Source organism: Neovison vison, chromosome 8 (genome assembly GCF_020171115.1).
Source record: "Neovison vison isolate M4711 chromosome 8, ASM_NN_V1, whole genome shotgun sequence".
Taxonomy (NCBI): Eukaryota; Metazoa; Chordata; class Mammalia; order Carnivora; family Mustelidae; genus Neogale; species Neogale vison.
The window spans coordinates 44,530,565-44,543,030 of record NC_058098.1 but is presented as its reverse complement, the minus strand read 5'-3'; the positions used below and the strand labels follow the sequence as shown (position 1 = coordinate 44,543,030).

Here is a 12,466-nt window from a genome sequence, read left to right as displayed (position 1 = left end):
AAAATCTGTGGGACACAACAAAGGCAGTCCTGAGAGGAAAATATATAGCGGTACAAGCCTTTCTCAAGAAACAAGAAAGGTCTCAGGTACACAACCTAACCCTACACCTAAAGGAGCTGGAGAAAGAACAAGAAAGAAACCCTAAGCCCAGCAGGAGAAGAGAAATCATAAAGATCAGAGCAGAAATCAATGAAATAGAAACCAAAAAAAAAAAAAAAAATAGAACAAATCAACAAAACTAGGAGCTGGTTCTTTGAAAGAATTAATAAAATTGATAAACCCCTGGCCAGACTTATCAAAAAGAAAAGAGAAAGGACCCAAATAAATAAAATCATGAATGAAAGAGGAGAGATCACAACTAACACCAAAGAAATACAAACTATTATAAGAACATACTATGAGCAACTCTACGCCAACAAATTTGACAACCTGGAAGAAATGGATGCATTCCTAGAAACATATAAACTACCACAACTGAACCAGGAAGAAATAGAAAGCCTGAACAGACCCATAACCAGTAAGGAGATTGAAACAGTCATTAAAAATCTCCAAACAACCAAAAGCCCAGGGCCAGATGGCTTCCTGGGGGAATTCTACCAAACATTTAAAGAAGAACTAATATCTATTCTCCTGAAACTGTTCCAAAAAATAGAAATGGAAGGAAAACTTCCAAACTCATTTTATGAGGCCAGCATCACCTTGATCCCAAAACCAGACAAGGATCCCATCAAAAAAGAGAGCTATAGACCAATATCCTTGATGAACACAGATGCGAAAATTCTCACCAAAATACTAGCCAAGATGATTCAAAAGTACATTCAAAGGATAATTCACCACGACCAAGTGGGATTTATTCCAGGGCTGCAAGGTTGGTTCAACGTCCGCAAATCAGTCAATGTGATACAACACATCAATAAAAGAAAGAACAAGAACCATATGATACTCTCAATAGATGCTGAAAAAGCATTTGACAAAGTACAGCATCCCTTCTTGATCAAAACTCTTCAATGTGTAGGGATAGAGGGCACATACCTCAATATCATTAAAGCGATTTATGAAAAACCCACCGCAAATATCATTCTCAATGGAGAAAAACTGAAAGCTTTTCCGCTAAGGTCAGGAACACGGCAGGGATGTCCATTATCACCACTGCTATTCAACATAGTACTACAAGTCCTAGCCTCAGCAATCAGACAACAAAAAGAAATTAAAGCCATCCAAATCAGCAAAAAAGAAGTCAAACTATCACTCTTCGCAGATGATATGATACTATATGTGGAAAACCCAAAAGACTCCACTCCAAAACTGCTAGAACTTGGTACAGGAATTCAGTAAAGTGTCAGAATATAAGATCAATGCACAGAAATCAGTTGCATTTCTCTACACCAACAACAAGACAGAAGAAAGAGAAATGAAGGCTTCAATCCCATTTACAATTGCACCCCAAACCATAAGATACCTAGGAATAAACCTAACCAAAGAGGCTAAGAATCTATACTCAGAAAACTATAAAGTACTCATGAAAGAAATTGAGGAAGACACAAAGAAATGGAAAAATGTTCCATGCTCCTGGATTGGAAGAATAAATATTGTGAAAATGTCTATGCTACCTAAAGCAATCTACACATTTAATGCAATTCCTATCAAAGTACCATCCATCTTTTTCAAAGAAATGGAACAAATAATTCTAAAATTTATATGGAACCAGAAAAGACCTCAAATAGCCAAAGGGATATTGAAAAAGAAAGCCAAAGTTGGTGGCATCACAATTCCGGACTTCAAGCTCTATTACAAAGCTGTCATCATCAAGACAGCATGGTACTGGCACAAAAACAGACACATAGATCAATGGAACAGAATAGAGAGCCCAGAAATAGACCCTCAACTCTATGGTCAACTAATCTTCGACAAAGCAGGAAAGAATGTCCAATGGAAAAAAGACAGCCTCTTCAATAAATCGTGTTGGGAAAATTGGACAGCCACATGCAGAAAAATGAAATTGGACCATTTCCTTACACTACACACAAAAATAGACTCAAAATGGATGAAGGACCTCAGTTTGAGAAAGAAATCCATCAAAATCCTTGAGGAGAACACAGGTAGCAACCTCTTCGACCTCAGCCGCAGCAACATCTTCCTAGGAACATCGCCAAAGGCAAGGGAAGCAAGGGCAAAAATGAACTATTGGGATTTCATCAAGATCAAAAGCTTTTGCACAGCAAAGGAAACAGTTAACAAAACCAAAAGACAACTGACAGAATGGGAGAAGATATTTGCAACCGACATATCAGATAAAGAAAGGACTAGTGTCCAAAATCTATAAAGAACTTAGCAAACTCAACACCCAAAGAACAAATAATCCAATCAAGAAATGGGCACAGGACTCGAACAGACATTTCTGCAAAGAAGACATCCAGATGGCCAACAGACACATGAAAAAGTGCTCCATATCACTCGGCATCAGGGAAATACAAATCAAAAACCACAATGAGATATCACCTCACACCAGTCAGAATGGCTAAAATCAACAAGTCAGGAAATGACAGATGCTGGCGAGGATGCGGAGAAAGGGGAACCCTCCTACACTGTTGGTGGGAATGCAAGCTGCTGCAACCACTCTGGAAAACAGCATGGAGGTTCCTCAAAATGTTGAAAATAGAACTGCCCTATGATCCAGCAATTGCACTACTGGGTATTTACCCTAAAGATACAAACGTAGTGATCCAAAGGGGCACGTGCACCCAAATGTTTATAGCAGCAATGTCCACAATAGCCAAACTATGGAAAGAACCTAGATGTCCATCAACAGATGAATGGATAAAGAAGACGTGGTATATATACACAATGGAATACTATGCAGCCATCAAAAGAAATGAAATCTTGCCATTTGCGACAACATGGATGGAACTAGAATGTATCATACTCAGCGAAATAAGTCAAGTGGAGAAAGACAACCATCTTATGATCTCCCTGATATGAGGAAGTGGTGATGCAACATGGGGACTTAAGTGGGTAGGAGAAGAATAAATGAAACAAGATGGGATTGGGAGGGAGACAAACCATAAGTGACTCTTAATCTCACAAAACAAACTGAGGGTTGCTGGGGGGAGGGGGTTTGGAGAGAAGGGGGGTGGGGTTATGGACATTGGGGAGGGTATGTGCTTTGGTGAGTGCTGTGAAGTGTGTAAACCTGGCGATTCACAGACCTGTACTCCAGGGGATAAAAATATATGTTTATAAAAAATTAAAAAATTTTAAAAAAGGAATTCCTTCATATTAAAGACCTGCTAAGACTCACAAGTTTATATGGATTCACGGGAAAATAGTAGCTAAAATGTTATACTTTTGTACTATTCAGTTTCTTTCATCCTTAGAGCTGATCACTTTCTCTCTTGCAATTACAATTTTAATTATTTTTTATTTCTTTTTTAAAATTTTGTTTGTTTATTCTGAGAGGCAGAGAGAGAGAGGCAGGAGCAGAGGGGGCAGACTCCCCACTGACCAGGGAGCCCAGTGCAGGACTCTATCCCTGGATGCTGGGATCATGACCTGAGCCGAAAGCAGACAGTGAACTGGCAGGGCCACCCCAGGCATCCTGGTTTCTTGATTCTTACACTAAATGAAAAATGACTTAGAAAAAAACTAAAAGAGATTGATTTCTATCTTATATCAATTGTCCAAATCACACCCTATCACGAGAGATCTCTTGAGATTCTGAACCACGATGCTTAAAATCTCACCAGATTCCACCGGATCCTGCTATGTTATTCTGACTTCTCTGTCTCAACCATTATTCCAAGCGCTGCATGCTCAAAAGAGCAGATGCATGGATGAAACACTGGTGAGACACTGGTAGGATCTCCAGGTTAGACTGCACCTGCCTGGTAACAGGGTGCTTCCTTTCTGAGGCTGCCTGTGACTGGCTAGTTTGAAACAAATCACATTATCTCACTGTCTTATGCCCTCACCCACTGGAAATGGGAGGAGAGGATAGTGGTGCAGGTACACATGCTCTCAGATGCTTACAGGTATTTATGGAGTAAGAATCTGACAAATGCCTGGCCAGGACAGTGAGGGTGTAGGTTGCCCTTTCCTGACACGATTAAGAAACTCTCCTTCAGATCTTAATGTTCTCGGTTTCCTAGACCCATGGTTCTCGATTTCCACCATCCTTCAAGGAAGAATCTCACCTGTCTTCAAGGAACTGGGAGCCAATGATGGCAGACACAACGAGCTTACTATGTCCAAGAAGGATATTTACATAGTAATAGGCATCCTGTGATTACACTGAGTATTTCCAATATGATCTAAGGAAATAAATGTCTACAGTAAAACCACAGTTAGTGAACACAACTAGGAAGCATCCAAGATGGTTTCTGGTGGGCCAGTGTGCCCACTCACGGACCATGGAGGCATAAGCCTCATGGCTGAGGGTCAGTAAGGAACTCTTGTTCCTCAAACCATCACAGGAAGTGAAGGGGGCTAATTCTTCCCCACTGTCTGCCCTCCCCTGGCCATAAGGTTGAAAATAAGCATCCCAGACAGGGACTGAAGCTGCCAGTGGTCTGCCCATGTCCCCTCAGACCCCTCTACCACTTTCGTTCCCTAGGCCAGCACCCATTTCTGTGGGAGGATGGCTTCAGGCTGATGGGACCCGCTCCGCCTGCACGCAGAGAAAGCTGAAGTGCGAGGGGCAGCCCTTGGCCAAACACAGACTGACACGGGGTGGAACTACTCCAGGCAGCTGGCCTCTGATCTAGCCACTCGGTGGGCCCTACGTAGTCTCCAGAACTTTTCTGTGAGACAAAGGAAGGTGAGAGTCTCCTTAAATCAAAAATAGGGCACAACTCCCCACAGAGCTTGAGCAGGGCTTTGTGACAAGACTCTGTGGATGATCATTTTCCTGACCCAGACTCTCCCCATCTCTCTAGTCTGATTCTTTAGGACATGACACTGTCCTAAACTGTCCTCCACAAGTCCCACACACAGTTCTCACCGCCCTCCCCAGGCTGAGGCCAGGAGAGTACTGAGGCCACACATCTTCCCTCCATACTCCCCAGAACCCAAGCAGGAACCTCACATTCTAAGTGGAGCCATAATGATCAGAACTCTTTCTCCAAAAGCACCTCCCTCCTCTTGATTCTTATTCTTTGTATGTGACACTCCTCTACCTGAAACCCACTGGTAACCCATCTGTCAGAGCTACTCCCTTTCACTGTGAATCCTCTCCCGACACCCAGGACAGGATAAAGTGCCCCTTCTGTATGCTACCACAGCATGCTTGAATAGAAAGAGGTCACTGTGCTCTGTTCTGGCCCCCACTCTTTGATATGACTCCACCTCTGGTAGGTACCAGAGTCCTGTGAAAATTCAGTTTAAGAGAAAGGGATCGCCCAAGCCAACATTATAATATAGGTTACCTCTATTGTTTACAATACTTCATGGACCAAGGTCACCCTGTACACTATCTAGGGAAAGACATAAGCTGAAAATATTGGGCATAAGAGGTATGAGATGTGCCCAGAGAAAGACTGTAATACCAAGTAAGTGTAAAGTCTGTGTCAAGACAGGAATCCCAGAATACAGACAGAGTGGGTGGTGGACCCCAAGGACAGAAGACCAGGGGAGGGCTCCCACCCTGGGGGAGGGATAAGAAGTTGTCAGGCCTGACTGCACCTTCATAGATCAGACCTCACCCATGTGAGAAGTGAGAAGCTTTGAGGAAAGCACCCTTCATTACCCCTGTGGGGCCCTTCCTATCTGTTCATCTCATTGGTTCCTCCCTCCTTCTGGTTCTTTGTTAAGAAGCCACAAAATGGGGGCAGAGTCTCCTTCCTTCAGGGCGCTGATCCAGAGGAGCCCCTGAAATGCACCCCCACCCCTTTGTTTGTTTAATAAAGACCTGATAAAAAAAGAAAACCCCTTCTTTAAAGACAAAGAATATCTATCTTTGTTCTCATTCAGACCCCTAAACTGCCAGGGGAAAAACAATCACAGAGGAAAATAACAAAGCATTTCAATAAGGAGTTTTCAGGGTCAAATTTGGCACAAGTCTGCCTGCTGAGTCAAGCACTGACTACACTGTCCTAAACTTGCTAGCATCTCTAAGCATCCCTTGCTAGGCTGGAGGGCCCATGAGGCAGGAATCATACCATGACACCTGCACTGGTCAGATCTCTGATCCCAAGGGGACCCGGAGTCCCGGAAGTCAGCCAGGACCCCACACCTGGTAACAGTGCCAAAACCAGATGCCAGTGTGGCCTGAATATGCACAGCCAAGGCCCACAGGTTGCGTTCTGTTTGCGATTTACTAGACGAGGAGCAAAAATGACCAGTCTTTTCAAATCAGTGTCCAGGCTGAGGATAATTCTAGACTAACCCCATGGGGTAAGATTTGCCACCCATGGTGCCACCCAGATCCCGCCCCCCCACCAAAGACTCTTGATCAGAATAAGACATTTCCACAGGATGGGGTATCTACAGCCTCACCCACACAACCTCCTGGCCATATCCAACTTTATTTTCTGAGGCTCTTCTACAACACATGACTCTGTTTAGGCTTTTGCCAAACCATTAACATGTTCAGGGGCACCTGGGAGGCTCAGTGGGTTAAGCCTCTGCCTTCGGTTCGGGTCATGATCTCCGGGTCCTGGGGTCGGGCCCCACATTGGGCTCTCTGCTTGGCGGGAAGCCTGCTTCCCCCTTTCTCTCTATGCCTATCTGCCTCTCTGCCTGCTTGTGATCTCTGTCAAATAAAAAATAAAATATTAAAAAAAAAAGTTCAAAAACTGTTTCTACCACAAAAAACAATGCCATTTAATCATGTATTCATTCAAAATAATAATACTTTTGAGTGGGTTTGCTAGCAGCTGCATTAACTTGTGTGGTTCTGTTCACACTCTCAGCAGCCACTCCACACTTCACAGAGATGACAGCAAAAATACGTAATGACATGGGACATACTAGGCCCAGATCAATCACAACAGATGCAGGCCACAAACTCACAGGCTGAAAACCCTGGACGGTCCCACTCACTGCTGCAGGTTCTTCCTCTTCATCCCCGTCCCTGACTTCATGAACTCCACCCTGCTCCTGGTTTTGGGCTTCCCGGTTCTGCTTTGACCCCTTTCTGCTGGGCCTGTGGTCTCTCTGTGGTTAAATTCATCAGCTCCCATGTTTCAGTCCCCACCATGCCCCAGTGATTCTGTGTCTGCAGCTGCTTATTGAAAATTTCTGTCTGTGTAACGTATAGGACTTCTGTAGGGGCCAAGGGAGGCCACCCCAAGATGGGCCATAAGGCATGAAGATTATTTTGACTTCAAAGCATCAAAACCCAGGAGATTTGGGAAAAGCTCTTTACCTCCCCTTCAACTGCCTGCAGGTACCAGAGATGCCTCTGTACCTAAGAAACTTACCTGTATTATAGGGCAACCTCAGACCCTCCTATCCCACGCCTTTGTCTCATGCTGCCTAACTGTCCTGGGACTCTCATGTCTGTGTGGATTCCCTCCATATATGTAATTAAATTTGATTTTCTCCTATTAATCTGGCTCACGAGAACCCCATCTATTTGATTCTTAGTCCTGCTAGAGGGGCCTTGAAGGGCAGAGGAAATTCTTCCTCCACAATACTTTTAAACTAAAAAACAAAACAAAAAATCACACTCAGTATTTCCCTCCCATTTTCTCCCTTGGCCTCCAATGCAGGAGGGCATGCTCAGGCACACGCACATGCACGCGCGCACACACACACACACACACACACACACACTCCTGATAGGTCCATTTCTCTCAAAACACACCTTTCCCTGACTTCTGTGATATCACCCTAATCAATACAGATCAATACAGGTCCCAGAGACTACTCCCTCTCCATGCTTTGGAAATATCTGTAAAACAAATCTTCAGATAAATTCACTCACCCTGGAGATCCCTGAATGTCTGCTTGCGGCCGTGCCCTCTCTGATGATGGTGTCATCTTTCCCAAGGCTCCTCTGCTGAACCTGGTAGCCGGCCACCCTCCCCTGAAACCCTGAAATACAAACTCTGGCTTCCCCTGTTCACCTTTTCCCTTCGGTGCAAACAAGGCTGGACATCCAGGGTTACCCCTCTATGAAAAGTATGGAATGGCTGGTTGCTGGCAAACTCTTTCTTACAAAGACCAGGTTTCCAACAATGGGTGCTTGTGGGTTGGTGGATCCCAACAGCAGCCCTTGGTTCCAGCTCCAGCAGCTACCTTTTCAAGAGTAAATGCAGAAATCCTACAGAATCCACACTGCCAGCTCCCGGGAAGAGAGGAAGCTGAGACAACGGAAAATCCTGGGTGTACCTTCCCACTCAATGGAGGTGATCAAGCAAGATGTGTCTCAGCTCCAGATCCCTATGCTGCCATTTCACATACAAGCCACGCTGGTGGCAAGCTCAGGCAAAGCTGGTTGACATCTGCCGGCTTCTAAGCAGCATGAAGACACGCTCGTTTGCATTGTTTACTTGACTCCTTTGGTTTCCTCAGATCTGACCAGCCCCTGGAAAACTGAGTCCTGTTAATCAGGCGCATGGCAGCTGCAAACTAACACCTTACAAGGTGGAAGAGGAATTACTGTGCATTTTTAAAGTCCAGAATATAGATGTTTTGCTATCCAAAGCACCAATGCTCCTTGAAAACTGCCTAGATGTCAGAAGGTGAACTAAAAGAGCATTTGGGGTAAACTAAACATTTCCCAAAGTGGACTCCTTGGAACTCTGGATCCTAAAGATGCTTCATGAGAAGGAGTGTTCTTGCGGCCAAATGAAACTGGCAAACAGTCCATATTATGGCGTCATCCTAAAAAGTCCCAGCGTACACTGTAATAAAGGCACTAAAAAGTCCTGCAGAGGAAACCCTGCTTAATATTAGCATTTTTCCCAATGCGTTCTAGTATTCTATCACTGTAACTCTTTAGAAATTTTTCTTTTTTAGAGAGAGAGCGCACATGAGCAGGGAGAGGGAAAAGGAGGAGAGGGAAAGAGAGGATTGTAACCATGCTCCACGCCCAGTGCAGAGCCCCACTTGGGGTGTGATCTCAAGACCCTGAAATCATGACCTGAGCTGAAATCAAGAGTCATACACTTAACTAACTGAGCCACCAAGGTGCCTATCTATTGGTGTATGTATCTATTGTAATTCTTCAATAAAGTTGTACCCTAAACACAACCTGGTTAAATTCTGCTCTAGACAGACACTGCCGGGCTTGTACCTCCGAACACAGCCACCTCTAGCAAGTGAGCTGTGGTTCAGCAAGATGCCTACTGGGCTTGGAGCCCTGGTGCCCGCTTTGGTGCTTTGACCTCTCCTGAACTCTGTTTTCTCACCTAACTAATGGAATTAATCATACTACAGTGAAAAAAACCTGAGGTGCTATCTGTGAAAACATTTTGCAGTGCACTACAAAAATATGGCAAATCTGCTCAAGATGGACATCTTGCTGTGTGTTTACCAAGGAATACTTTGGTTCATTCTTTTCAACACCCACACCTCTGTGTTGGAGGCAGGAAGGAGGAGCTAGGATCTGGCTTTTGACCTTGTTCTCAGTGGAGAAGTGGGGTCCCCTGCGCAGTACTCAGAAGTGATACACAAGGAATTGTTGTGGTGCTGAGGGGGTGTCTTATCAGGGAAAGGAGGAGGGACCTCAGGAAACCTTCCTAGCTGAAACCATTAGAAACTTAAGTGGGGACAGAAGGGCTGCTGGGAAGTTCTCTCTGGCAAACAAGCACACACCAGAGCCCTAAAGAGAGTCAAGCTCCTTCCAGCTGCCCCTGCAAGAGGGTAAAGTATGGGTTATTTTAGGTTTCCTTCTCTACTTACCTAACCTGTCTGCAGAATGCCAGCAGACAAAGGAGGTCTGGTAGCAGGTTCTCTACTCTCATGTCTTCAGCCTCCAACTGTTGGGAGCAGTCCCAAGCCCCCACAATTCCTGTCAATCACCAGCCTTCTTCTCCAGTCCCAAATGCAAGGGCCCCTTACTTCCCAGGCCTCACCCAATCCCTGACACCCCAATGCCCTCTGTGGAGCTACCCCAGTACCCCAGCACAGGAGAGTCAAGGGGGTTCTAGAAACATACTGGAACCTGAGGCCAAAAGGAAAGTGCATACATGTCTGCACACCTATCAAAATATTCTCCCATATTTGAACTATGTGAAAAGTTAATAAAAAGCTGTACTATCGGGGGAAAAAAAAAAGACTGTATATAAAGCCAGCATTGCCTAATCTGCTGCAGGTCACTGTCAACCCTCATTAACTCCCAGGCAGGGACCAGACAAACTGAGGGTCACTGGAAACCACTGTCCCCACTGCACAGTAACGCAAGGGCCTAACAAAACCTCTCTTTATTTAAAATGTTGGTTATTTTGTTCATCGTGGATTTTTTACACTAAATTTTATTTTTTAAATAAAATTTAAAATACCATGCGAATTACTGAGTGCTGCCAATTGTTTATTTTTGCTCAATATTGTCAAAGTCCTGTTGCTGAAGAGTGCTCTGAGATTTCCTTATTGATGACAATAGGTTCCTAAGAAACCCCAATGTTCCAGAAACCATTAGGCCTGCAAATAAGTGGGCTCCACTGCATGCCCGGTTTGTGTGGAGCCTCCTCTGCTGAATTAGGAAAACCCAAAGGATTTGAGATCTCTGTGAAGAAAGGCGCCTCTTAGGGCCCAAGGAGACGGGTCCCGCCCTGTATTTCTTAACAAATCACAGGCTTTAAAGCAGAATTCTGCAAATCCTGCTGTCCCCCGAACGTGGAGGGGGGCCCAGTGACAGGATGGGTGGACGCCTTAGCCTTACTGGTGGAAGCCTAGGCCAAGGGTGGAGGCCGAGTCCAGAAGGGGGCGGGAGGCCTGAGGATAGGAAAGTGGCCCCGTCCCTTCCCGGCAGGAACCCTAGGCTCCTCCTTCTCCGGCTATGCAGCCATCAATCGCCGCGACAGCCCAGCGCTCCCAGGTCGGACTCAACACACCCTCCTGCGGGATCTTCTGGCGGGGGAGGAGGAAGCTTCGGACCCCGGCGTCTGCCCAGTGCACGGACTGCGCGCACGCACCGGGGCGGAGCTGGGCATCCGGGCGGTGAGACCCCGACTCCGGCCCGCGTTCCCAGGCACGAGGCGCACTTGACACCCCACCCGCGGCCCCCGCAGGTAGAACTCTACAAAGGTCCTTCCCCCTCCTCCCGCGTGCACGCACACACTCTGCACCTGGAGCCACCGGCGCCCGCACCCTCCGGCTGCCCCTCACCCCACCCCCGCAGGGGTTGCATGAGGATATATACTCCACGACCCTACCTGGACCTGCGGTCGCCCCGAGGCACCGGAAGGTCACCCTGCCCCGGTCCAGGCATCCCCCTCCCCGGTCCCCCTTCCCCCACCCGTTCCCACAGCCCCGCGAAGACGCTCGCTCACTCTCTCCCTCCAGGTCCCCTCCGAAGGGGAAGACGGTGCGAGCAGCAGCACCCCGCGCCTCGAACCCCGCTCAGCCCCCGCCCGTGCCCCGGAGCCTCCCCGGGTGCTGGGTGCCGGCACCGGGGGTGGGGTCTCCGCGGCTGCCGCCCCTTACCTCGCGCAGGCCCTCCCCGCAGGTCTCGGAGGCGGGGGCGAGAGGTAGCCCAGCGGACTGGCGCGGGGCTGGGTTTCCCCGCCCGGGCGGAGCGGGAGGAGGAGGAAGAGGAGCCGAGGAGGGGCGGGGGAGGGAGGGACGGGCTTTGTGTCTGCCTCCGGCCCTCCCCCGGCTCCGGCGCTGCCCCTCCCCTTCCCCCAGCCACCCTCCCGCGCCGGGGGAGGGGACGAGGCGGGGGTGAGGCGAGGGAACGAGGAAGGCGCCTGCGCGACGCGGGGTCTGGCCGCCTGCTCCCCGCGTGCGGGGTCCCCTCCGCCCCTCGGGACGTGCAGCCTAGGCGCCTGTGGGTGACCGGGAACCCTGGCTGCTGCAACCGGGCGAAGCCGGGACCGAGAAAGTTGATCTAACCCAAAGCAAACTTGGCTGGGGCAGCTCCCGACGCGCCTCGGCGCCGCCGCCCGGCTCTTCTGCGCTCCCCGGGGAGGACGCGAGTTTTGTTCTCAGAGATTCTTCTCTGTCTCCTTTCTCTGCACTCACTGCTGAGCCGGGCAGCCGCCAGCACCCCCAGGCGCGGACCCCGGGATCAGCCCCGGGGGCTGGGAAGCCTCTGTGGGGGAGTCCCGGGTGGACTCCGGCCCTTTGTTGGGGCTCAGAGGAGCTCTAGAGCCGGGCAGCTGCCGCGCTCTCCCTGGGGGATGTTTTGATGCATCCCCGCTGGGAAGCCCGTGGCCAGGGTCGGGTTTGGAGTTTGCTGAGCTGCCCAGCCCCACCCCGCTCCCCCCACCACCCCCTCCGCCAGGACCCCAGGGAACCAGAGCAGCTGGGAGGCTGAATGTTGTTTAGCTCAGTTCCGAGCCACCCTTAGAACGCCTAGGCGCTG

At 48.2% G+C, this 12,466-nt stretch overlaps 1 protein-coding gene and 1 long non-coding RNA gene across 4 annotated transcripts in view; one reads left to right on the top strand and one right to left on the bottom strand.

Moving 5' to 3' along the window:
* RIN2 (Ras and Rab interactor 2) overlaps positions 1–11,663 on the bottom strand; it is a 231,250-nt gene extending 219,587 nt beyond the window's left edge. For both annotated transcript variants that reach the window (XM_044263536.1, XM_044263530.1), the window contains exon 1: positions 11,587–11,663. The gene's annotated coding sequence lies outside the window, so the exon portion shown is untranslated. The remainder of the gene's footprint in view (positions 1–11,586) is intronic.
* LOC122916306 overlaps positions 10,979–12,466 on the top strand; it is a 28,219-nt gene continuing 26,731 nt past the window's right edge. For both annotated transcript variants that reach the window (XR_006386160.1, XR_006386159.1), the window contains exon 1: positions 10,979–11,171. This is a non-coding gene — a long non-coding RNA (uncharacterized LOC122916306). The remainder of the gene's footprint in view (positions 11,172–12,466) is intronic.